The sequence below is a fragment of the Alligator sinensis genome, unplaced genomic scaffold, assembly GCF_000455745.1.
Source record: "Alligator sinensis unplaced genomic scaffold, ASM45574v1 scaffold364_1, whole genome shotgun sequence".
Classification (NCBI taxonomy): domain Eukaryota; kingdom Metazoa; phylum Chordata; order Crocodylia; family Alligatoridae; genus Alligator; species Alligator sinensis.
This window is the reverse complement of record NW_005842546.1, coordinates 868,066-893,338: the sequence shown is the minus strand read 5'-3', so window position 1 is coordinate 893,338 and position 25,273 is coordinate 868,066. Positions and strand designations below refer to the sequence as shown.

Below are 25,273 nucleotides of genomic sequence, written 5' to 3'. Positions count from 1 at the left end.
GCCGTCTCAGCGGCCTGCGGACAAGACGGACAAGGGTTTATCCCAGATCTCAGCAAAAACTTCTGCCCCGTTAGAGGGGTGAGGAATGGACGCCCGGGGGAGCGGTGGGCTCTCCATCACCGCGGAGGCTGGACAACCACGGGTCGGGGATGATCTAGGGGCAGCGATGCCTGTGCTCTGCTATGGGGATTTTCCAGACTTCTGGGCTTTGCTGGTTGTCCCTTCCCCTGTTACTGCTCCAGGTGTCAGGCGGGGTTTAAGCCTGAAGCAGCATCTCACCACTAAGATGATGCTGTTTTACTTCCACCTCCTCTGCCCCCTGCCCTCTCCCCAGCTTTGCTGTGCAGAGCCGGGAGGGTCTCAGGAGGCATCGAGGTCCAGCATCGTCGCATCTCCTCTGAGCCCAGGGGATCCAAGGGTGCATTTGTGGAGATAAATGTGCATAATAATTACAACAATACAGGCCAGGTTAACCGCCAGGCAGGAAGCTCAGCCCCCAAGGGCCTCAGCACATCTGCACCGGGGGTAGGTGCCAGGACACCCCTGGGACAGCGGCCCATGGGGGGGGAAGTCTCGGCCTGGGCGGGGGGGTGGCGATGGTACCCGATCCCTGGATGCTGGGCAGACAGACAGGTGCTGTGCTTGCAGGGAAAAGAGCTGAAGTTGCATCTGTGGAGGAGCAAGGCCCCTTCTCATCCCTAAGTGACTTATCCCCATCCAACATCACAAAAATCCTAGAGCAACGGTCCCCACCCCCAGCGTCTCTGAGGGCGGCTTAAAACCACCCTGACACGTGCAGCAGAAACAGGGAAAGGACAGCCAGCAAGGCCCAGCAACCTGGGAAGCCCGCACCGCGGCACGCAGGCACGGCTGCTCCCGCGCCTCGCGGAAAGCCCCCGGGACGAGGCAGTGGCTGCATCTCCCGGCTCCGCGTTACACCCGGGAAACGCAGCGTTATCAGGAGAGCCCGTGCTCGCTGGTGCTGATAAGGCTTATCGTGCTGGCTGGGGCGGGGGATCTCGCCCTCCGTCACATGCCTCTCGCTGGGGCGATACGGAGGGCAGAAGCAAAACTCCCCCGGGAGCTGCCGGGGCGGGCAATGGGCCTCTTATCAGGCTGACACAACCCGGCCCCCACCTCCGGTCCGGGAGAAGATGGAGACGATTCGGCCGCGTGCGCCGGGCACTGCCGATCCCTGTCGTGGGACCTGCACGCGAAGGGGGTCCGGCTGGAGACCCGGGAGGGAGCCGCACCAAGCCTGGCACCTCTGGGAGTACCCAGGTGTCCTGGCCTCCTTTTGCCTCCCTTGACCCTCTTTTCTGCCTCCCTGGGCACTGCCAACAACCTGCTGCTGCCCACGCCCGTGGGGAAATCCATCTTCCTGTCCCCGCGGTGACATCCACCTTGCCCGGGTCACGCGCACCGTGGCCCCGCTCCACTCTGCCCCTCCTTGGATGCAGGGACAAACAGCCCCACCCCGGCGGGGCATCTGGGGGGTTTCGTGCCACAGCTCCAGGTGCCAGGCAAGGGCATCCCTGCGCTCGGCGCTGTACGAACACAGAAGACGGGGAGGGCCCAGCAGCTCCCTGCCCTGCTCCAACGACCCGCCAGCACAGGGGAAGCTTACTCCTAAGCCCTGCAAGTTCAAATAGGGTCTTTTTGCTTGGGGCGACCCGTCCGCAGGCATACCCGGTGGATAAACAGGGATCAGGGGTTGGCGGGGTACACAGCTAGCAGGGACCCTCCCGCAATCGCCCACCCAGCACGTCACCAGCTCCCCTGCACTGAGCCAGGGGACGTGCCATCCAGGCACGCAGCCTGGGCACGCAGGGTGCCAAGCGTCCTCGGTGGCCTGCAGCATCGGCCCTGCAGTTTCCCACGGGCCCGGGAGCTGGGTGCGTGCGGCGGCTCCTGGAAATCCCATGGGGGATCCCACCCACATCTGCAGAGAGCTGATCGTGCCCGCACAAGGCCCCCAGTGCCACCCAGCCTATCTTCTAGACAGGGAAACTGAGGCACAGAGCCCTCCAAACTGGACCAGCAGGGACGTGGGGCCTCACCCCTCCACCCGTGCAGACAGCGCTGGATCTCCGGGCGACTGTATGTGACGGGCATGGGGCAGGGCCACCCCCACCAGCCCCTGCACGATGCCGTGCACGAAGGCCTCTCTCCCTCCCCGCCCCGCCGCGCTGAGCTCACGAGATCCACTGCGGTGACAGATGTGGCTGGGAAGGGCCCCACCCCACGTGGCCAGGAAACACGTTCGCATCCGCTCGGGCGCTGCCTCCGGGAGGACGTGGTCACGTCCTCTGCTGCCCGGCCCTGTTTCTCCAGGGGACCCCCCCGGCGCGTCCCGGGGAAGCTGGGGGCCCCGGCGCCCCCGATGCGCTCGCCACCCTTTCCCCCATGTCTTCCAGCCCCGGGACCACCAGCTCACGTCCCAGCCTGGCTGCGTGGCCGACGGTCAGAGTCCTGCTCACAGCCGCTGAGAGCCTGGGCGGGCGCGAACTGGGGGCCTTTTTTCTGATTATCTTCTCTCGTCTGCGTTCTGCATCCCAGGGTAGCACCCCAGGGTGCCAGGTGCTGGACAAAAGCAGGGCCAAAAGACCAAAGGGCCCTGCCCCTGGGATCGTACGACGTAGGCTCGTTTCTCACCCTCCTGCCCTCGCCAGGTCGAGCAAACTCCTTCTCCTGGCACGTCGAGACCAGGAATTCCCCCGTGAAAGCCAGCGCTTGCAACACTTCTGCCTCATGCCACTTTGGGGAAGAGCTCCCAGGAGGGAAGTTCCCACACGAACCGGTGTCGGGGTCTGCCCGCGGTGCCCTTGGATGCGGGCTCACGCAAGCCTAGTGTTTGGAGGAAGGAGAAGGAGGACTTGCCCGGCTGCGATCCGCCCTCCCTGCGTCCCGTCGCCCACAGGGGCCGAGGCCAGGAACGTGCGTGAAGCCTGCGGGCAGAGGTGTGAGATCGTGGGAAATTTCCTTCTAATCTCCAACCAATAATCGGCTTATGCCTGAACCAGGAGGACCGATTCCTCCTGGGTAAGGACCCGAGCGATTCTCAGCCAGGTTGCCCCGCAATGTTAGGTTTGCAAACATGATTTGCTACCCAGAGATTTCGGGTCTCCCCGAGCTTTTTTCAGCGCAAAATCTGCTCTACCGTTCCTCTGGAGCCAACCCAAGAGTGAAAACAAAGAGTCGGCATCTTCCGAGGGCAGCCGCGAGCCCACCCAGGGGTTCCCCGAGTCTAAGGAGGTTGAAAACCACCGCACGATCTGAAGCTCTTGGCTCCAGCTGATCTGTCCTGTTCGCTCCGGACATCTTTGACGGACACATAAAGCGATGAGACCTTGAAATCCTGCTAAGCGCTAAGCCCAGGTCGTTTCCTGCAGCAGTGAGTTCCCCAGGTCCCATGCAGATCGATTTGATCAGAGTTGGTTTTTCCCCCTGTTTGAGCAACTCCTTGTCCCTTCTGTTAAGAGACAGAGTGAAGAAGTGACCCCAATCAACCTGCCTTGCGCTTTCCTCCTTCGTATTCATCTATTCTGGCTCGAAAGACGATTATCTAAATACTTTTTTGCTTCCATCGCCTTTTCCATCGAAACGGCGATTGCTAGCTATTGAAAGCTCTTTTCTCCCTAGCTTTGTAGCACTTTTAATCTGTACGGCCGCAATTAGAAGAAGTCCCAGGCAAGGAGCGGGGCCCCACGGTGCCAGACGCTGTACCGACACGGAGCACAAAGACCTGGTCCCTGCTCTCCTGGATCAGGGCGCTTGTTTGGAGGCTTACTGGATGCACGCTTGATCTGGTCTCCCCTCCCCGCTGTGCCGTGCCTCAGTTTCCCCACCTGTAGACCAGGAGCGATGCTGACTTGCATCAACTTTGGGGGTGCCCTGCACTGGGGGTTCATACAGGGCTACGAACAAGCCCCGGGGAGCTACAGATGCACGGGAAAGGCCAAGGCAATGCTGGGATAGGCTGATCATGCAGGCCTCAAGGCAACGGGGGCTTGGATGCGGGGCAGCAGAGAAGGGACAACCTTGGGCTTCCAACCAGATGCTTATTTTTTCACGCTAAAAGCGGCATCCCTTCGAGGGGGAAACTATGTCGGAGGGAGAGCGTGGCATTTCCTGTCCATTTAGGGCTGCCTCTGAGGACGTCCCCTTTGGTCCATCTCCTCTCCGAGAAGAAGAGCCCCCGAACCTTTCTGGCTCTGGCTGCGGACGTCTCCCACGACCTCTGCTCGGGCGCCTTGCCGGTCCGGGGCCACCCAGGCGGTGCGGGGGGCAAGGCTGCAACCCAGCTGGGAGCAAGGGGCTGAATGCAGGGGCCAAGCACATCTGCAGCTGTGCCTGCGGAGGGTTTACCCGGGATTTTGTCCTGCCGGGCGTGGTGGGACAAGCGGGCAGGGCGAGGGGGCCTGCAAGGCCCTGCAGTGAAAGCTGCCGGAGGAGAAGCCGCAGCCCCAGCCCGCCTGCGTGATTCGAGGCAGGAAGCAGAGGGCGGGAGCCCGCTCCGAGGGAGGCAGACGCTGCTCGGGCTGCGGTGGGAAGGGGGCCTGAGCACGCAGGAGGTGCAGCGAGCTCGTGGGGCTCAGCAACGCGGGGGGGAAGGGCGGAGGGGAGCGCCGGTTTCCTTTGCAAGCAACGCGCGTTTAAAAATACTCTCCCGCCAAACGCCTCGTTCGCGAATGCCACCAGACCGCCGCGGCGCCCTGCAGAGAGGGGGGCCCAGCGTCCCAGGGCCACCAGGAAGCTGTGGGCAGAGGGCGGCCCTGTCACCTGGGCTCTGGGCTGGGACCTGGGCTATGAGGCTCCGCCACTAACCCCCCCGAGTGACCATGGGCAAGTCCCCTCGCCTCAGCTCCCCTCAGGAGACGGGAGCAAGGCATCCAGGGGAAGGCAGGAAGCAGCAAGGTGCCAGGGATGGAAACAAGGGGCCGGGGCAAAGACCCAGACGGTAGAGATCTCAGGGTGGAGGGAAGCATCCCCCTGGGCGGGCACCAAGGGGCAACGGTGCGGGGCAGGTGTGACAGGGCTCCCCTCCACTCCCCCCAAGGCCAGCGGGAGTCTGTCACCGGTGTGAACGGGAGCAAGACGTGGCCCAACAAGCTGCCCCGAGTGGATGGGAGCCACAGCTCGGTGCTGGCGCAAGGCGCTGGATGTTGTGCAATGCGCAGCCTTTCATAAATGTCCCCCTGATTTGCATAACCCTCATTTGCATAAGGTTTGGCATTTGCCTACTGGTAAATCACCCCCCCACCCTCCCTGCAGCCTCCCTCTTCACGCCCGCATTGCAAAATCCCAGATCTGCTGCAGCGAGCGCTGTCCGGGGGCCTCTCGAGAACCCAACCCCTGGGCCGCCCTCCCTGCGTGGGGGCTGCAGATTTCTTGGGCCACGTTTCTCCGGGGTGTCCCCTCTGACCTGGCTCTTCCCAGCCCCTCTCCCTGCTCCAGACAGACCCCAGCTCCCCTTGGCATGGATAATCTGCCAACGCCTTAGCTGGATGAGGGTGCCAGAGGGGAAAGTCAGCACAAAGCGAGGGACAGCCGGTCCCGGGGCTGCTCCTCCAGGATCCAGCAGCGCTTGCCAGCGGCTCCTGTCCATAACTTAGGGCCTCCTACCCCGGATGTCTGCCACAAGCTAGAGGCTTATCAGCTGGGAACCAGAGTATGGGGGAAAGACCTTGCTGTAACAGCTGATCCCAAGGTGACTGGCGGCCAAAAAGAGGATGCATCTTGCAAAAAGGCAGAGGCTGTCTTCGGAGGCGAAGTATTTCCAGTGTCAAAGCATCCGTGCCAGTGTGCCAGGCCCTAGCGAGGCCTTAAGTAAAGCAGCTTGTCCAGGCCTGGCCGCCTGTATTGGAGCGAGGGTGAATTTGACTTTAGCAGGTGCAGACAAGGGCTGCCGGGATGGCCGGGGGACGGCGGAGAGGAGACAGGAAGCCGGGCTTGTTTCGCCTGGGAAAAGGAAGCCTGCGAGGGGGTCCGAGGCTGCCTATAAATACATCGAGGCCGTGCTCCCCGGGGAGGGAGAGGAGCTGTTTCAGCTGCAAGACAAGCTGAGCATGAGAACAAATGGGGCTAAACCCGCCTGGAAATGAGAGGAAAGCGTCTACCCCCAGAGCCACGCGGTACAGGAGAAGCTGCCCCTGGAAGCAACCAGGACTGGTTTTCAATGGGGCGCGACCGGTGCACGAGGGGGCTTTTTGGACGAGGTGCCTGGGGGTAGCAGGCGACGGGAATCAGCGAGCCAGGAAGCCCTGTTCCTACGTCGGTGCGCGTAATGTGACGGCTCCCATGTTGGAAGGCAGATAGGATCTGGTGAGGAAGTCCTACCGCTTGCTTCAAGAAAAAGACACGCACGATCGCTCTGCCACGACAAGATGCAACAGAGCTTGTTTATGAAGGACCTACCCGGACACGCGTTACCAGGCCCTGTGCCATCTCGGGCGCCCGCAGCTCCATGGGAAGCCCCTGGCAGCCCTCCCACCCCCCAAATGCTCCACTCCTCTGAATCAGGGCCCTTGTTTGGGGGCTCACTGGATGCACGCTTGATCTGGCCTCCCCTCCTCCGCTTTGCCGTGCCTCAGTTTCCCCGCCTGTAGAACAAGAGAGATGCTGGCTCACGTCAACTTTGGGGGTGCCCTGCACTGGGGGTTCGTACAGTGCTACGAACATGCCAAACCCTACATGAATGCCGGGGCAAACTCCTGGACAACTGGGGGTTCGTGGCACCCAGCGCCACAGGGTGCCAGTGTCTGCCAGCCCAGAAATAAAGCCCATAAGCTCTTTGCCTTCCCAGCTTGTAGGAGACATAGCTTGGGGCATGGGGGGGGGTGCACAGGAGAGAGATGGTGTTTGGGTGTGAGAAAGAAGGGTCTATTATGGGACCCTCTTGATCCAAAAGCAGGCCCCAACCACCGAAGCTGAAGGGGAATCTAGCAGCAGCAGAGGGGCCATGGCCTGTGGCTGAGCAGGCCTGCTCCCACCCAGCACAGGGGAGCGGTGCACACTATAGCAAGTGCACTACTGAGTCACACCCAATCATAGACTCACAGACATGAGGGTGGAAGGGAGCTCAGGAGGTCACATCTAGTCCAACCCCCTGCTCCAAGCAGGACCAGCCCCAACTACATCATCCCAGCCAAGGCTTTGTCTACCTATCTTCAAAACCTCCACGGATGGAGACTCCACCACCTCTCTGGGTAACTTGTTCCAGTGCTTCACCACCCTCCTGGTGAGAAAGTTTTTCCCAATATCCAACCTTGACTTCCCTTGCTGCAGCTTGAGCCCATTGCTTCTTGTCCCGTCATCTGCCCCCATTGAGACCAGTCCAGCTCCATCCTCTTTGCAACCCCCCTGCGGGGAGTTGAAGGCTGCTATCAAATCCCCCCTCAGTCTTCTTTTCTGCAGTCTAAATCAGCCCATTTCCCTCTCCTCACAAGTCATGCCCCACAACCATTTGTATGGCCCTCCACTAGCCTCTCTCCAATGTGCCCACATCCTTTCTGTGGACAAAACTGGACACAGGTGGGGAAAAGGGTGGCTCGGGGCCACACAATGCAGCTTCAGGAGGAGTTTCTCTGCCGGGCTCTGATCAGGAAAGCCACGCGGGCCAGGCTGTCCATGGGGTAAGTGCAGGGCAGGCTCCTGCACCCTGGCTGCACCGAGAGGGCCGGGCGCAGGGCAGGGAAGAGGAAGTCCCTTCCCCTGTCACAAGCACCTTCCAGCTTCTGCTACAGCGTTTCCTGTTTCTCAGCAGGGTGGGGGGCCTCTCCCTCTCTCAGGGCACTGCCGGGCTTCTTGTGGTCCCTAAAGGCCGGTCCGGTGGGCTGGGTCCATCCCAGCCCGGCTCCTCCCAGGTCACACTGGCAGCGTGTGGCCAGTGCTGATGGAGCAGGTAGGAAGGGAGCCCAGCCCTGCTGTAGCTGCCGTCAAACCCCTCCTCTGCAGGGGGCTGGTTATACCCAGCTCTGCAAGACTGATCCCCCCCATGCCTGGGGTGATGGGTCTCCTGCTTGGGGAGCGTTTGGGTCACGCTCCTGGGTCACAGATTGAACTTACTTCTCCCCTTGGGGTGCAGGTGGACTTGGAAGGGGCACTACCTGGCCTGTCTACAGAGCCCCACCTCCCCCCAGGATCTCACGGGCACTGATCTGCATTTCGCCAACAGAACAAAGAGCAAGGAGCAATGCTCTCAAGTTGCAACAAAGGAGGTTTAGGTTGGATATTAGGAAAAATGTCCTCACTAGGAGGGTAGTGAAGCACTGAACAGGTTACCCAAGGAGGTGGGGGAGTCTCCATCCTCGGAGATTTTTAAGACAAAGTATTGTCTGGGATGATGTAGTTGGTGCTGGTCCTACTTGCAGCAGGAGGTTGAGCTAGATGTGACCTCCTGAGGTCCCCTCCACTTCTAGTCCCATCTGCAAGGTTGAAGTCACACTCCATCAGCTTCCACAATAGCATCCACCAAGTTTCACCCGCAGCTCCTAGGCTGGAGCCTACAACCCCAGGGGGGTTCCCAGGTAGTCTCCCATCCAAGTACCAGCCAAGTCTATGCCTGCTTAGCATTGCACACACGTCCACACTGGCCACCCAGCAAATGGAGCAGGCTGAGTGCACCCCTGCTGCGTGCTGCCAGCTTGCCTGGCCCTTGGGAGCAGCACTGAGGGTCTCTGCTGCAGGCTGCAGCACTGGAGGAGTAACGAAGAGGGGTAACAGAGAGGAGGGAACGAGGCCAAGCTGCCATTAGTGCCCCTGGTTTTTAAGGTAGCAAGAATGAACCTTTCCGGCAGAAATGGCAGCAGCATGGCAAGTCCAAGCCCTGGAGGTCTCCAACACGGAGCTCAGAGATGCTGCTTCTCCCCCAAAAACGGTGGGAGAGCTCTTGGCAACATCCCCTCGAGGTCCCTGACCAAAGTCGTCCCCCCAGGAAATCCACTGAGCCGATGCCAAGCCAGGACTTTTGGGAGCCCCCCCTCATACCCCAACAGAGCAGGCTGATCTTTGCATGCCGACCAAGGTCAGCACCAGTCCTTTCCAGTGCAATGCTTTTATGATTATCTAGGGGCTCATTCCCCACTTGTGTCCACACCATCGGTGGATCGAGCTTATGCGGCGCCTGGGCAGAAGCGGTGGAGTCCCGTGGCAGTAGCCCCGTGGCGTGGGCTCCCTGAGAGCTGCCCCTGGCATCCCATCTGCTCTTCCTCAACCCGGATACATTACTGGGCTGTGGCTACTGTGATAAAAACCTGAGTGGGAGCGGGAGCATCATTGCACTTGCCCACCCGCCTGCACTGCAGATACCCCACTAGGTGCACGGCTGTGCTGCCTGGCTCCTATACCTGCCCCTGCCATGGTGAAGACTTCTTGAATCCCCTCATAGTCAATGCCCAGGGCTGGTGTCCCACTTCCCCCCACCGCTTCCCAGTTATGCTACTGGTCCACATCACAGTGATGCACCAGCGCAGTTCTGCAGACACTTAGACCACCTTCAGACCTAGGCCTGCTTTAAAGTCCTGGCTTGCGCCTTTTATCTTGACCAAGCCCAAGCTAAAGAGCAATAAGTCAGGTTTCAGTGGAGTTCGACAGGTTCGGGTCTAAAGCCACCCATCTCGGGGCAGTGCCCAGGCCGGCGGAGAGCTCGCTCTCCCATCTCCTGCGCCGGCCCAGATGCAGGAAGCCAGCCCTCTGCAGTAAACAAGAGCTTGCTTCAGTTTCTCCCTTGGCCCCTCCTGCTTCCCGAAAGCCCAGCGCATGAACGGCCCAGCGGAGGAAGCCCTGACGCTGCGGCGCTGGGGAGGGCACCGGGCCAGCGTGGAGCAGAGCGAGCCCCGAGAGCGACACTCTCCTTCCCGTCTGCCAGCAGGCTGAGACCAGGGCCCGGGTCCAAAGGCAGGCCATCCAAACTGGCAGGCTCGAGAGGGCGCAAGGCAGGCTCCGCAAGGCAGTGGCGGAGAGAAGGACATGCCAGAGGACAGACGGAGCGCAGGGGCTGCTGCTTGAGGACCGCTGGGGGATATTTGCAAACCCCAAGGCAACCAGCCCAGAGCCACAAGCGCTGCTCCGGGGACAGCAGCGTCTCCCCTGCCAGAAGGCAGATGCTGGCTAAGATATCACATTGGGTAAATGTGATATCTTGCCTTAGACCAACTAAATAGTTGGGAAAAAAATGTTCTTGGCAAGCTTTTGGGCACAAACGCCCTTCTTCAGGCATAGGGAGAGTCTGCCAGGGTGTGCCCTGAAGCCATCCCTAAAAACGACAGGGGCACGGCTTGCAGCTGTTGAGGGGTTTTGCCCACTGATACCTCTCAGGTGCTTGGAGAGACTCAGGATGAAGGGACTTGTGACATGCTGGTTTGTTATCTCAGCTCCCTCCTGCAGCGCCCACTACCAGTGTCTGGGCAGCCCTGAGGGTACTGCCAAAGGAGGAAGATCAGCGTTATCACCCTCTTTAAGGAGGAGTGGGTGAAGGGAACTGCACCCTGGCCCAGAAGAGGTTAACGGCCTTAATCCCAAACCCATGAAACTACGCAGCACCCCTGTAACTTCACCAGGCTCTGGATCAAGAGCTGGGAACTGAACTCCCAAGTCGGGATTCGACTCCCTCGCAGCAGTATTGGCCCTTTAACGTGCGTCTCAAAGAAGGTGCCGGCCAGGGTATCAAGCCTTTTGGGCTGCTCGGAGCGATGTCGGAGGAGCAGGGAAGCCAAGCTGTCCTCGTGCAGCGCTGCCCGGGTCGGCCTGTCTGGAACGGCAGCAGGAGCATGCTCCAGGCAGGGATGACAGAGCCAGCGGTCGGGGAAACCCACGTCGGAAAACATGAGGCTATCAGCCAGAGTGGCCAGAGGAGGAACCTTGGAGAGCTGACACACATGCACAGGCACACACACACACGCGCGTGCAGACACAATTCCCAGGGAGGGAGGAAGCTGACACACTTTGGCAAGTCACCCAACACCGATTTCCTCCTGCCCACAACTGGGAAAGCAGCCGCTGCAGCCTCTCCGAGCTGCCTGAACACGGCCTGGCAGGGGCTTTTGGGATGCTGGGACAACAGGAATTCACCAGGACCCAGCCCAGGCTGCTTTGCCCAAATCCTCCCTTCTGATGGGGAAGGCGAGTCGCTTATTTGCACTCTGGGAGTGGAGCATTGCTTGTTGACTTGCATTGTCCTTGTCATCTCTGTGCACAGGGGGCTGATAAAGGGTCCAGACAGCCTTGCAAGCATCCATGCCCACCCTCAAGTGATAACACCTTGTAGTGATTGCTCCAGGTACTCGCCCAGGGCAGTCACTGAGGCTGCACCGGGGACTCTCTGCAGAATTAGGGGCTAGGACTTTAAAGGGATGATCTCGGGGTCATTATCCTCAACAAACAAATGGAGAAACTGAGCCCCCGGGGTGAGGGGACTTAGCCAACATGAGACAACAAGTTCCTAGCAGAGCTGACCTATAGTTTTGCTGACTTCCTGCTCGAAATGAGAGCACAGCAGCTGGTCCCTGGGCTTGCCTTCTGGCGTGAGGTCTGGCTATTGTGGTTCATATCCTACCTCCGTCAGAGACCCAAGTTATAAACGCATTATGCAAAAACTTTCGAGGTAGAAACAATTCTGTTTCTATCGGCTGTATTGTCCAAGGACTGTCTCTTCCTACTGAGGATATTTGCATTTAGATCTTGGTTTCTGATTGGCTTCGGCATACACTCCCCATCAGAAGTCATAAACCGTTGTTTAGTACTGTTGACTGACCAGCCCCTAAATGAGGAGCAATGCAAATTGCAGACAGTATTCATCCTGGCCTGACTAAGCTCTGATAAGTTAATTCTGCCTAAGCCATATCAGCCATAAGCCAAGACAAAGAAAAATGGAAACAATTTGCAGCAGAAAATATCGGTCCAAGGCCAGGCTCCTTCCTCATCGGGTGGAAATCTGTGGCAATCTGCAGACAACCTGGTGATTAGATATGCTGTGTTCTGCTAACTCCCTCCAGTTGTTAAAGGGGTACTCATGCCCAGGTCCCTGGCACAGGGGTTAAACCCAACTCTTATACCTAGATAGGGTGTTGCTATGAACTGGAAACACTGGAGAGCAAATGGAGAAGGGCAGACAGTTGCAAACGCTGGCTACGCTGCATGCTGGGGTTGGACGTCAGCCTGGAGAGTGGTCAGAGCAAGGCGGAAAGTCACTTAATCTCTCTATTCTTCACTTCCCTGTCTGCAAAACTGAGATGAAGACACTCTCCTCCCAGGGAAGGGTGCTAGGAGGGTAAATCCACGGCAGGTTGGGAGGCACTGGGAGACCACAGTAATGGGAGACCTCTGTGTACACTGTATGTACACTGGTATGGGGTATGTAGGTGGCAATCCTGGAGAAGTCCAGATGGGAGGGACCTTTGGAGGTCTAGCCCATCTAACCTTGCCTGAGATGGGACCATCTCTGTCCAAACCATCCCGGAGTCTGGCCACTGGGCAAAACTCCTTCCTGACCCCAAATCTGGTGATCGGTCTGACCCTGAGCGTCGGGGCAAGACCCTGTAGGTTTGAGTCCCAGCAGGATCATTGGCACAGCCCAGAGCATGCAGGGGACCAGAAGCAAGGCTGCTAAGAGCCAACTTTGGGATCGCAAGGATTTCTTTGCCCCGTAACCAAGCCGCCCACCGTCCTGGTCTCCGAGCCCAGCTGCAGAGGCGGTTGCTTGCCCAGGAGGGACTTGCAGAGGGGCCCTGGCAGCAGCACGAGAAGCAGGTGTGGGAGGTAGGGCAGGTCTCTCTTCTTCTAGGCAGGATGGGGGAAACCCTTCTCAGTTCTGCTCAAGGCCTCCTGAGGCTGGCTACTCTGACAAGGGCCTGTGGGTTTTCAAGGGCCTCGTTGCAGCGATGACCAGGGAGAGCTGTTGCAACCGAGCTCAGAACCAGTGGCTGCCCACAATGAGCACGTCCAGATGCTCCCGTTACGGGAAATGCTACAGACCGGGGTGGGGGGCTGCCTGCCACCCCCTAAACCATGTGGGTGGTGCTAGGGGAGGTCTTCTTGGGCAGAGAGCCGTCTGTCTAGGAATAGGCAGGGATGCAGCAATGAGCCCCCGGGAACCCACCCAAGACCGTGAGCTCCTTGCCCACTCTGTAGCAAAGAAAGAAATGGTTTTTATGTAGCTGGTCTAATAAAAGATAGTGCCTAGGCTCACTTAGCCTCCTTGGTGCTATCCATGAGCAGAGAGAGGTAGTCAGTCCTGTTAGTCTCTCTTTCCCCTCCTCCCTTGCCTTTCATAGTCTAATTTCTCTCTCACACTCAGCTTTTTGCACATCCTTGCACAGCGCTGAAGTGAACTTGGCTTCATAAAAGCTTGTGCTATCTCTTTCTCTCTTTATCTGTATACCTTTAGTTAGTCTACAAAGGTGCGCATCTCCCCTGCCTTCTCCCTCGTGTTAGCCAGTCTGGCCTAAAGCAGACCTGCCCCACGCTCATGCACACCACAGTGCAAGGGGACGGGAGCAGTAAGATGCCCTGGATATGAATAGAGATCCCTTGCATCACAAGAGCCCTTTCTTCCCTGCCTGACCCTGGGAAGAGCTGCCAGGCTGTTTTCCAGACCCTGTCTCTTCCCCTCAGAGGTAAAGACCTCTTGACCCAGCCGGAGGGACTAGGGGCAGGTGGGTGCTTTAGGGAACGCAAACAAGCCTCTCCAGGGTCCCGGTGTATTCTGCATGCCCCAAGCCATGCCCCTCCTGCAATCACGTCTCGCCCTCCAAGTCAATCCTCCAGGATTTGTGGAGTCCGCCCCGACCAACTGCTCCAGCAGCAAAGTTTCTAGCCTGTCCCCTGGGAAGCGAGACCACAGCTCAACGGATGTCCGCACCAGGAAACACTTCCTGAAGTTACTTTTGCACGCACGCATCCCCGGGTCCCCCATTGAGACTCTTCAGGCCGCTCTATACAGCTCCATGCCCAGTTTGGGGCACCCTATATACTCCCTGCTCTTGTTGGCACTGACACTACAGAGGGGCAGGGAGGGGATGGGCCTGCTCACCTCTCTTCAGGATAGGCATAGCGGGGTTTGTTTGTGAAGAGAAGCAAAAATGGGCTTCACCACAGCCAGTGGCAATCTCACAACCAGGTGGAAAGTGCAACCCCTTCATGTTGCCTATTGGGTGAGATTCACCAGCCTGATGGGAAAGGGCAAGCGTGGAAGTGGCTCACAGGGAGATATACCTCGTGTTGCAAAAGGTCAAACCGGTGCTTGGGCTTGGGAGACCTTGGGCCACATTGGGCGAATACCTCAAGCTCTCGGTCTCAGCTCCCATCTATGCTATGGAGATGACAACAGAGCCCTGCATCCTGGATAGAGGGAGGGAAAGGATGCTGCCAGCTGTGGTGCTGCTATGCTACAGCATCAGGGACTATGTGAGAAGTGCTACAGCTAGCCAGATGCACATTGTTTGGTTTACCGAACGACTGTATTCATCTGCGTATCTGTAGTTAGGGATACAGCCTTGATTTTATTATTTTAGTGAACTTCCCATAAAAAATGGAAAACTTCAGACACGGTCTAAGACTCAGGTTGTATTTAAAAAGAGCTAAATTTGGGGTTGCAGTTTCTTATCTATGGGATTCTTGTCATTTATTGGGAGCTACTCGGAGCCTTTCTGCATAGGGCAGGATATAGATGCAGATATAAGAATAGTAACGCTACCACTAATAATAATAATGTTATGTCTGTATGGTATAACCTAGTGGCATGTAGAGAAACTTGAGCTAGCTCAGGTATTGGAAATTGTATGCCCACCTGCACGCTAGCTGAGCTAACTGACCCTGCTTCTCCGAACGAGCTAAGGCGTTCCCAGGCCGATGCTGCAAAGCACGCTAAAGACCTGTGACTTGGTAGGATTAGTTGGGCAGGAGCGTGATAGTGATGAGAAACTTTTTAGACCCCCTGGTTTGTTCAGAATAAACTTCTCAAAATGAAGGACATGTCAAGCACTCGGGACTCCCGTGCACTTCATCTGAAAATCGGAGGGGTTTTGCTTTGCTTTGCTTTGCTTCTGCCCTGATCGCCTCTGCCCCTCGCCAGCCCATTTCCCCAGGCGAAGGGAGTGGGGGATCGCTAGCCACCGGCTCCACAGTGTTTCGAGGAAGATCCTTCCGGCCTAAGTCCCTCAAAGGAAAGAGGCCGCCAGACCCGCAGAGATCAGGAAGGGCTGCGTCGTACGGGCCTTGGGGGAAACGGCATCTGCAAGGCCTGAGACAGTGACAGGAAGCGAACAAACCGAGCCCCAGGGATGCATCCTGCCCCTCCTTCCCTGCACTCGCCGGCCCCATGCAGCTCCCTGCACCACCTCGCACGGCTGCCCCACCTCGCACGGCCTTCCCCTCACACTCACACATACACACACACATGCACGCATGCCCACACCCACTTTTCTCTGACAACACACACTGCCGCCATCACTCACAGCCATCCACACTGTGCACTGCCTTCCCCTCACACACACACATACACACGCACATGCACGCATGCACACACCCACTTTTCTCTGACAACACACACTGCCGCCATCACTCACAGCCATCCACACTGTGCACTGCCTTCCCCTCGCGCACACACGCACATGCACGCATGCACACACCCACTTTTCTCCCCACAACATATACTGCTGCCATCACTCACAGCCATCCACACTGTGCACTGCCTTCCCCTCGCACACACACGCACATGCACAAATAGCACCCACCCCGCACAACACACACTGCCTTTGTCACCGACAGCCATCCCTTGACACACACACACAGCCCCTTTCCTCACAACACACCCTGCTCCTGACACCCCCAGAGCCCCACACAACCCCCTGCCACATGGAGCCCAGGCCCAGCTCCCAGCACCCTGCCCTCCACACACACACAACACCCACGCTGCGCCCCTCCTCACCCCCAGCCCCATGGCTATCCCCTCTCCCAGCCCCTTCCCACGAAACCCACCACCCGCTCCAGCATCCCGTCACGAGCACCCTGCGAACTCCCTGTGCGCTGCGCTACCCCACATCTAGCATGCACCCCTTGCACAAATGCATGCATGCCCACACAATTGTGCTGGGCCAAACAGAGGCCTTGCACACAAGAGTCGCTGGGCCAGGTATCTACCTTGGGACAGGGCACCCGCCCCCCCACTCTACATCCCTGACCGGCGCACACAGGGACCCTCCCTGGGTCCGTGCAACAGCGGTTCTCACCCGGCGCCGCTGCTTCAGCAAGAGGAAGCTTGAGCGGGACATCACGGGCCTGGCTGGCAGATGATTCATAATTGCCCCTCACCCCCGGAGAAGGGACAACGATTCATCTCCCCGTCACCCGAAAAGGGAAGCAAAACCTTCTCTCTGTTTCTCACGCATAGAAAATCCCCCCCCCCCAACACCCCTTTCCAGCAGGGTTTTTCCACTGGGGAGACGGGGAAAGTTAGATACCAGCTGTTCAGTGCTGGCACGTCACCAGCAAACAACAGACCGGCAACAACCGAGCACCTGTTGGGGCTGCCAGGGGTTGGATATGGGCGCAGCGCTCGGCCTGAAAACCCCGAAAGGTCTCACCTCCGAGGGAGCATGAAATCCCAGCCGGACCCCTGGGAGGGAACAGCACTGCCAGCTGCAGAGCAAGTCGCTCTTCATCCATCCCTCTGTGTCAAAGCCAGGACTAAAACAAGCCCCGTGTCGCTGACAAGACCAGGCAAAAGCCCTTATTGCAGGTCACCTGCCTGGAGGGCACAGAAAGCGTCTTCAAAGGACACCAGGAATGCTAAGAGCTGCTCGAATGGAAACCCATCAGACCAGGACGAGAGGTATCAGACCTCCTCCCCTGCATCCTCAACAGTCATATCAGCATGACTGCTACTATTTATATAATACTAATGCTAATAATGCTACACTTGAGCTGAGCCTTCAAGAGGCGGAGAAGCAATAATAATAAATAATAATAATGATAATAATATTAATACTCCATCATCATCATTCCTATGATCAGGACTACTCTCTATCTAATAATAATATTAATAGTACTAATAATACTCATATGAATAATAATAATGATATTAATACTAATACTCATAATAATAATATTGCAACTGCAGCAGCATTGCAATGCCCTGCTTTGAAGATCAGGATCTCTGTGCTGGGTGCCACACGTCTGCTGCATATAGGCCAGTTGCAGCCTGTGATGGCTACAAGCTGATTCTTTCTCCATGTGGGTTGTCTCACGGCTCAGAAGGGGAACTGGTAGTTAGGACTAGTAAATTCTGTGATAGGCACTGGGAGGGAGCGTGTTGCAGGCGGAAAAGAGGATGGGGAACCCGAGCTTCTTCCAGCTCTGGAAGAAGGATGCTCACACAGGCCCAGAGCATTGCTGTCTCCAACCCAGTACAACCAGCAAGTGCAAAAACCAGTAAGGAACACCAATGCCCCTTCCAATGCATGCCTCCTTGAAAAACACAATACCAACACCCACCCCTGAAGCCCAGCCTGCCTCTGGCCCCCCATTTACAGCAATTAAAGAAAGGCGCAACCACCCAAGCCCTGCAACACGCGATGTCAGCCAGCTTCCTGCCGTCAGGGGTGGGATCTGGGTGCAGCACAGAGGCTGGTCTGGCAGTGCTAAGAGGCAGCCTACCTAGGACCATCAGGATTGCTGTGTTTATACACCAGATATCCCTGCTGCCTTTTACAGTAGCCCACATGTCTTGCGAAGCTGCCTGCATGGCACAGAGGAACAGATGGACTGGTGCTGCAATGCCTCGAATTGCTTCATGCTCAGATTAGTGAAGGGTACTTGGTCCTCTGCTCCAAAACCCCTCACCTGAGGGGTCCCACGGGCATCTGGACTATCCCTGTTTCTCCGCAATATCTACCTGAGATTGTGGGGAGTGGAAGGGGGACGCAGCCTGCTGCTAACACTGCCCTGTCCATCTTCTTCTCCAGCTGATGCCAGCCCTGCTACATGTCGGGATGGCTCAGGTCTTTGGTTGACAAGCAGCTGGCTCATGCCATACCCAGGTGCTGGTCAGAAGCAAGGAAAGTTTGCACATTGTCTGCACTGAAGGCAAACAGCCTGTCGTCTTGTTCGGGGTCCTTTAGGATTCCTCATTAAGCAGCACTGGTTCCTCCAAATCCCAGCTCGGGATGAACCTTTTGCTGGACGAGGACTCAGCCCCCGTGAACGGCTGGATTGCCAGGGCTTGCTGCATCTAGAGCCGAATGGGAATGTGCTGCGTGCCCACCCCAGCTGGCCCAAAATAAACCTGCTTGTCTTCCCCGTGACGCAAGCTGCTGGGAGTCCCTCAGGCCTTTGCTCTCGTCCCAGCACAGCTTCTGAAACTCGGTCCCAACTTTCAAACCAAGCAAGCCGCAGCTATAAAGACCCCCGTTTTGGTCTAGGAGCCCTGTGACTGCGGCGCTCCTCTGGGACAACGTGCACGGGGCAAAGCAGACAAGCCCCGCAGACACGGCGTCCACGGACAAGGAGGTCCAGACATGGAGCGAACTTCAGAGACTGCCCCCCGCTAGGAAACGTTTCAAAGCTTTCCTCCTCTTTGAGAAGGCCTTTCTAGCCAGGGAACCAGGCTCGCAACGCTGACGCTCCTTCAGCTCCTACCCACCAAAGAACGAAAGGGCGGAAAGTAACACAATCTAAGAACGCACAAAAAGAAAACCCGACGCGCAGCTGTTTTAACCACTAACAAGAGGGATGGATAGTCTCTGTGATCGGCTCCACGGCTGTTGGTTTTGCGTGGACGGCAGACACACAGATACCATCCAGCCGCGCCGGCGATTACCCCCGGCAGGCTCACTGTTTTTCTCACGTGCTTCCTGCTTCTGACTAATTCAAAAAATGCCTGGAGATCTATTTCTGCCTCTTGCGCTTTTCTCCTCTTATCCCACCTCACATGTCATATGTCCCAGCTTTTGCTCCCGCCCTCCCAGGTCCCATGGAAAGGATCTCCATTTTCTGAAGGATGCCGCAGCCGTTTCAGTAGCTTCTCCGAACGTTTCGTTAAGCCACCTGGGCTCCTGTTCTTGCCCCGCTGCTTCCTTTCATGCTCTGGGGCATGCAGGCCCCCTGGGATGCTGTCCTCGCTGCTAAAATAACTTCTGCACCGAGCCTTGGGATTTCAATTTTCCTCAGTTTCAACGGCAGGGCCTTTGTGACTAACTTCCTCGTTTTATTTTTGTCACCTCTCCCCACACAGAGGATGTTGAATTCAGTTCTGTTGTGGTCTCTATTACTTAACGGCTTTGCTAGAGGTCCTTCGCAAGCATCTCCCGGGTGTTACTGAGGCCCAGGTCTGCCGGGCGCTTCAAAGACGCAGGCAGTTCTGCAAGCCTCGTCGTCTTGTGATACTGGATCGCTTTCTATGGGAGCTGTCGGACCGCTGTGCTAGGCTGGGTTGTGTTTAATCTGTGCCCCCGCTATCTGTGTCCTGATCTGGCGTCTGGTGGAATAACCCTCCTGGATATCTGTACTGCTGCTAGGCCAGTCTCCTCTCCCACTGCTGGGATTCATGTCTCATCTTAAGCTTCTCACATAAGGAATGAGACAGCTGCAGAGGCAGGGTGATCTGGTAATTTGGGAAACCAGACCGGGACTTAGGACAAGCAGCTTCTCTTCCTGGTCCTGCCACTGACTGAGTGCACCGCCATGGGCAAGTCACTGTCCCTCCTTGTGCCGCTGTTTCTCCTCCCGTCATTTGTCATCATTAGCTAGACTACAGACCCTCAGCGCTCACGGGCTCTGACCTCTGCCGAGGCTGTCAGCTGCCCACGTAAAGAAATGCCATAATAACAACAATAATACAAATAGTAGTAATCATACTAGCAATAATAATAGTAATAACAGTAATAATGATGATGATATTATTGTTGTTAACAACGACAACAACAATAATAATGATGATGATGATGATGATACATCCTGAGTTGGGCAACAACAACAACAATAATAATAATGATGATGATACATCCTGAGTTGGGTTCTCTATTGCTGCCCTGGAAATCACCCCACTCTCAGCCTGCTATCTCTCCTATCTCCACTGGATATAGATAGATGCAGACAGATATAGATACAGATATAGATATAGCTATAGATATAGATGCAGATAGATATCTCTCCTATCTCCACTGGACAGATATAGATAGATGCAGATAGATTTCTCTCCTATCTCCACTTGACAGATATAGATAGATGCAGATAGATTTCTCTCCTATCTTCACTGGACAGATACAGAAGCACCTTTCTTCCACTGGTATCACTACCAGAGACCTGCTGGCTCCTCTCTTCTCCCATTGCCAGACCCACCTGAGCTAAGGTGCTTTTCAGTGCTGGCAGCCTAGATCTGCTGCAGGTCAAGTGGAGCCTCTCCCTTCTGCACAAACCCTCTGTTCCTCAAAATGCATGCGCTCCCCTGCTCCTCCCCACCCCACAATTTGTTTTATCCAGGCATTAAGCCCCGACATTTCTCCCCATCCAGATGGTGCTGCACAGCCAAGCCGGCCGCCCTGCCTGCGCTGCACCTGACATCCAGCCCAGTGACCTACATGGCACTTCCAGGAACTCTCACTTACGCCTCCTCCACATCACTGCCATCAACGATGGCACCAAGCGCAGGCTTCTCCCCAGTGCTTACTAGACGTCAGACAAGATCTGCTACTTGCGGGGGGGTCCCAGAAGCCAGTCTCCACCTACTCACACAGTCCCCATGTTCCCAGCCACGTTACAAACACACTTGGAAAAGGGCAGGCAAAAGGTTAAAAGCAGACCAAAGCCACAGTGAGGTTTAGCGATAGGTGAGACGCATCACTTCCAATATCTGTGGGTAAGACTAGATTCAAGATCTCCAGTTTAAGTTTAGAAGAGCTCATCAGACTGCCAAGCCTCACTCTCCCCATAGCTGCTCCCTCCATTGAGCGCCATAGCTCGGGGTAGATTCAAGCATTTCAGACCTTGGGAGACTGAAAGGTGGTGACACAAAGGTAGAGAAAACAAATGCAAAGGTCCAGCCATGCCAGGGCATCGATTAGGGGAGAGATGGATCACACCCTAGTATCCATCCTAGGAGAAGCCAACATTTCTAATCTTTCAGAGAAAAGCAAAAGAAAACCCAAAATGCATCGATCTGGCCAACTGTGCATCGGTAGGAAAAAAAGGTCCTTCCTGACCCCTGCAGGGGACAGGCTGAAGCCCTGAAGGATGAGAGCCATTGCCTTAATGCAGCGCTGCAAGTGTCCTGAGCATGCTGTGGCCCACGACTGAAAAGGGGGATTGAAAGGGGCACGGACCCCGAGGCCAGATGAGACCACCCCAAGTAGCTTGCCTGACACCCAGCCCTCCCCACAGGCTATAGGACTCTTCCCAGAAGATGGATAAAAGCCTGTTCTCTGGAAAGTAATGTAATCATCTGCCTTAATGTCTATAAGCTATGGTGAGTTTGCCATTTCTCCTGCCCTGCTGTTCTTCCATTGCCCTCAGTGCTAGGAAATGAAGTGATCGACATCCTGGGCTGCATTGGTAGGAACATTGCCAGCAAATGAAGGGAAGTGATTCTTCCCCTCTATTCAGCACTGGGGAGGCCACCTCTGGAGTCTTGTGTCCAGCTGTGGGCCCCCCACTACAGAACAGATGTAGACACATTGCAGAGAGCCCAGTGGAGGGCAATGAAAATGGCTGTGGGGCTGGGGGACATGACTGGTGAGGAGAGGCTGAGGGAATGGGGCTGATTTAGTTTGGAGAAGAGAAGACTGAATAGCAGCCTTCAAGTCCCTGTAGGGGGGTTGCAAAGAGCATGGGGCTGGGCTGTTCTCGGTGGGGGCAGAGTCATAGATTCATAGACATTAGGGGCTGGAAGGGACCTTGCGAGATCATGGAGTACAGCCCCCATGCCATAGGCAGGAAGTCTGCTGGGGCAATAGGCTCAAGTTGCAGCAAGAGAAGTCGAGGTTGGATATTAGGACAAACTTTCTCACCAGGAGGGTGGTGAAACACTGGAACAGGTTATGCAGAGAGGTGATGGAGTCTCCATCCTTGGAGGTTTTGAAGACCCTGGTAGACAAAGCCTTGGCTGGGATGATGTAGTTGGGGCTGATCCTGCTTTGAGCAGGGGGTTGGACTAGATGTGACCTCCTGAGGTCCCTGCCAGCCCTCGATGTCTGTGATTCTATGAAACTGCATCTTATTAGCCAGCCTGAATCAGCCTCACTTCATCTTCCAACCACTGGATCTCGCTATGCCTCTGCCAGCAAGACTGAAAGCCCTCGCCCACTCCCCACGTCAGCAGATCTCTTCCACGTGTGCCAGGACAGAGACAAAACAATTAAAACACCTCTCGGTCTTCTCATCAATAAGCCAGTCTGGTGGGGTCAAGTTTCTCGTGCAGAACGCCTTGTTTCCCAAGCCCTGGCCAGCTTTTGTGACCCGGCTTTGATGTCTCTCCAGTGTTTCCACATTGCCCTTTTCATAAAAGCATAACAATGCTAGAGCGCGACCCCAATCTGGGGCCAGACGACGAGCACTTGGGTGAAAAAGCTCAGGAAGAAAACATTACAAAGGGCACATCTACGTGTTCATTGATGTGCCTTAGATACTGAGCATTTAGATTAGTACTTCCTTAATAAAGTACTAACTCAATGTGCAGTACCTAGAGTTACTGTGCAGTAGCACCGGTGCACGGTTATTTAGTGATATTTACTGTGCATTAGCGTAATAACACTGCACAGTCGGCTATGAGCACGGCTTTTGCCATGACATGCTACTGCTCAATGTTATTAGGCTAATGCGCAGTAAGTGTCTCATGTAGACATGCCCAAAGAGAACGGATGTAGTTAAAAGGAAGTGAGTTTGGAGAGGACCGAGCTGAAACACAATAGCCTAAGGATAAAAACCAGAAAATTTTGGAGTGAATGATGTTCATATCCCTATTTCATCCCTACTCAAGGACCTGAACGTGGCTTTTCCCTACCAGCAAGCGCTGGGGGAGGTTTCTCTCAATCCCTCCGGCTGGAGGTTGTCCACTGTGTATGACAAATTCTCCATTCCTGGGGCCAGGGAACGAGGTTGCTGGTTATGGCGCTCACCTGGGTTGCAGGCCCAGCCTCAGACAACATTTATATACATGCAAAGTGGGAGACTTGACAGCAGGGGAGATGGAGGGAAACCCACTGCAGGGCACTGCTGGCTGCTGGTCCAGCAGAAGAGGGACTGCAACCCGGCATGCCCTATCCCCGGAAAGTGCCTCAACGACTAGCTGTGGAGGGGGCACTGCTTCTTCAGTCCTGTGAATGATGCCCAAGCCTTCTTGTGAAGCTACTGCTCTTTCACTTTGGAAATGCCGTGATGGCCTGTTTGGACATTTCTGGGTGTTTTTTGCCCTGGGATTTTTTTTTTTTTCCAGCTGAAACAATTTACTAGATTTCACTCAAATTCACTAGATTCCACCCGTTTTTTACCCATCGCAATTTTAACCCCTGCATGCTTGGAAAGGATGATCTACGATTCTAGGAAAGGTAGACGGCAGGTGAGAGGCCTGGTGCAGAGAGACGCGGCTATGATTGATTTCCTGAGCCCAGGATGTGTATGCGCAGCTTTGAGCACAGATGTGTGACGTCTCATTAGCTGTATCAGGAGTTTGTTTCTGACTGTTTAGACATTGCACATGCTCTGATTATGACACACCGAGTCCTTGCTCCCCGCAGGAAAGGGAGGGAAAGGACAGAGGCAGGACTGGCCCCCGCACCAAACAGAGACATGAAATGATCCTATGGTGGGAACCGACTCATTGCTGTCTACCCCACAGACACCTTCCTGTGACCACCCTCTTTAACAACCAAACAGGCTCAGCAACAAAACAGCCCAGCTGTTTGTGGGATAGGGTGGGGGCTTAGGAGGTGAGAAAGGGGCTGGCCTCATTTTTTTTCCCCTTCAGCTGCATTCACCACATTTTCAGCTGACAGAAAGGCGCTCTCCTCCCTCTGGCCTACCTCCAGCGCTCTTCTGATCACCCCTAACCCTTCACACCCATCCCTGCTGGATGTAAACCAGGGAGGAAAGGCTTGCAAAGCCAGTTACTCACCCAGACCCGTGAGAATTGGTCTGGCTTCCTTTCTTGCTTTTTTTTTTGTTTTTCCACATTAAAAACTTAACTTCAACTGCTAAAAAATGCACTTGATGGGGTTCAACGTGCCTGAAAAAACCCCGCACTGGGTCTTAAATAGCTTGTGATGCCACATGCATGGGTAGATACACATACATAAATCATATCGCAGTGCATCTAAGTCCTCCGTGCACGCGTGCACACACACAGAGACGTGTGACACACACCCCACTGCCCTCTGATGGAGAGAATCAGAACCTCTAAATTGTGTCATATGCCCTGTACTGCACCAGGAGATGGTCAGTTCTCTTTTAGCTCAGGAGGAAGAGGCTTAAGGCCTCCTTGATGGGTAGAGCTGCCCCGCTGTCCCTGCAGTGAGCTCAGCTCTTGGGCTGTTCGATTCCCTGCTGCTGGGACCCTCCTGCCCCGTGTGCGGTTTGGGGCTCAAGAGCGACAAAGGCTGAAAACCTCCTTTCCGAAGAAATCCCCTGCTCTGAAATAAGGCAGAAGGGCTGGGGTGGGGACCACACTGAGAAATGCAACCGCAGCCAGAGAGAGCAGCTTCCCTTCCCTCCTCCCTCCACACCCAGAGCAAAGCCAGGCCTGGGGCCAGCCTGACATGGCCCTTCTGGACACAGAGGAGCAGCCTCAGTAACCAAAACAGAGGAAGCCTGTGCCCCAGCTCTCGAGGCCGGACACGGAGGGCTCCCCAAGGTCAGGAGGGCTCCCTGTCGCCTGTCACTGACCCAGCCGGCCCAGCCACTCTCAGCCCAGCTTGGGTCAAGCAGGCTCAGCTGAACCCAGGACAGTGTGGGGTAGGTTAGCCTGGCCTCGTTCAGCCCAGCACAGTTCCCACCAGGCAAATCCCAACACCACTGGACCAGGGGAGAGGCAAAGAGCTGAGCCCAAGGGAGGGAGCCTGTGCTAAGGGCTAGAGGCAGAACAAGGAGCTCCCATCCCAGGACCCCCAGAAGCAGACGCATCCCAAGTATCTCTGCAAGGCCCAGCCCAGCCCAGCTCCTTCCCTAAGCCCAGCCACGGGTCCCCCAGGTAAAAAGTTCTCCTCTCCTTCCCATCCAAGCATCCCCTGAGCCCTCCCTGGCTTTTCCTGGGGAGCGGGGTGGGGTCCTGAGCCCCTTTCCACCACTGCAC

At 56.1% G+C, this 25,273-nt stretch overlaps 1 protein-coding gene across 1 annotated transcript in view; it reads right to left on the bottom strand.

Annotated features, from left to right (window-relative positions):
• The window catches only part of RHOG (ras homolog family member G), a 32,862-nt gene that overhangs the window by 6,761 nt on the left and 828 nt on the right, over positions 1-25,273 (bottom strand). The gene's annotated exons all lie outside the window — the stretch shown is intronic.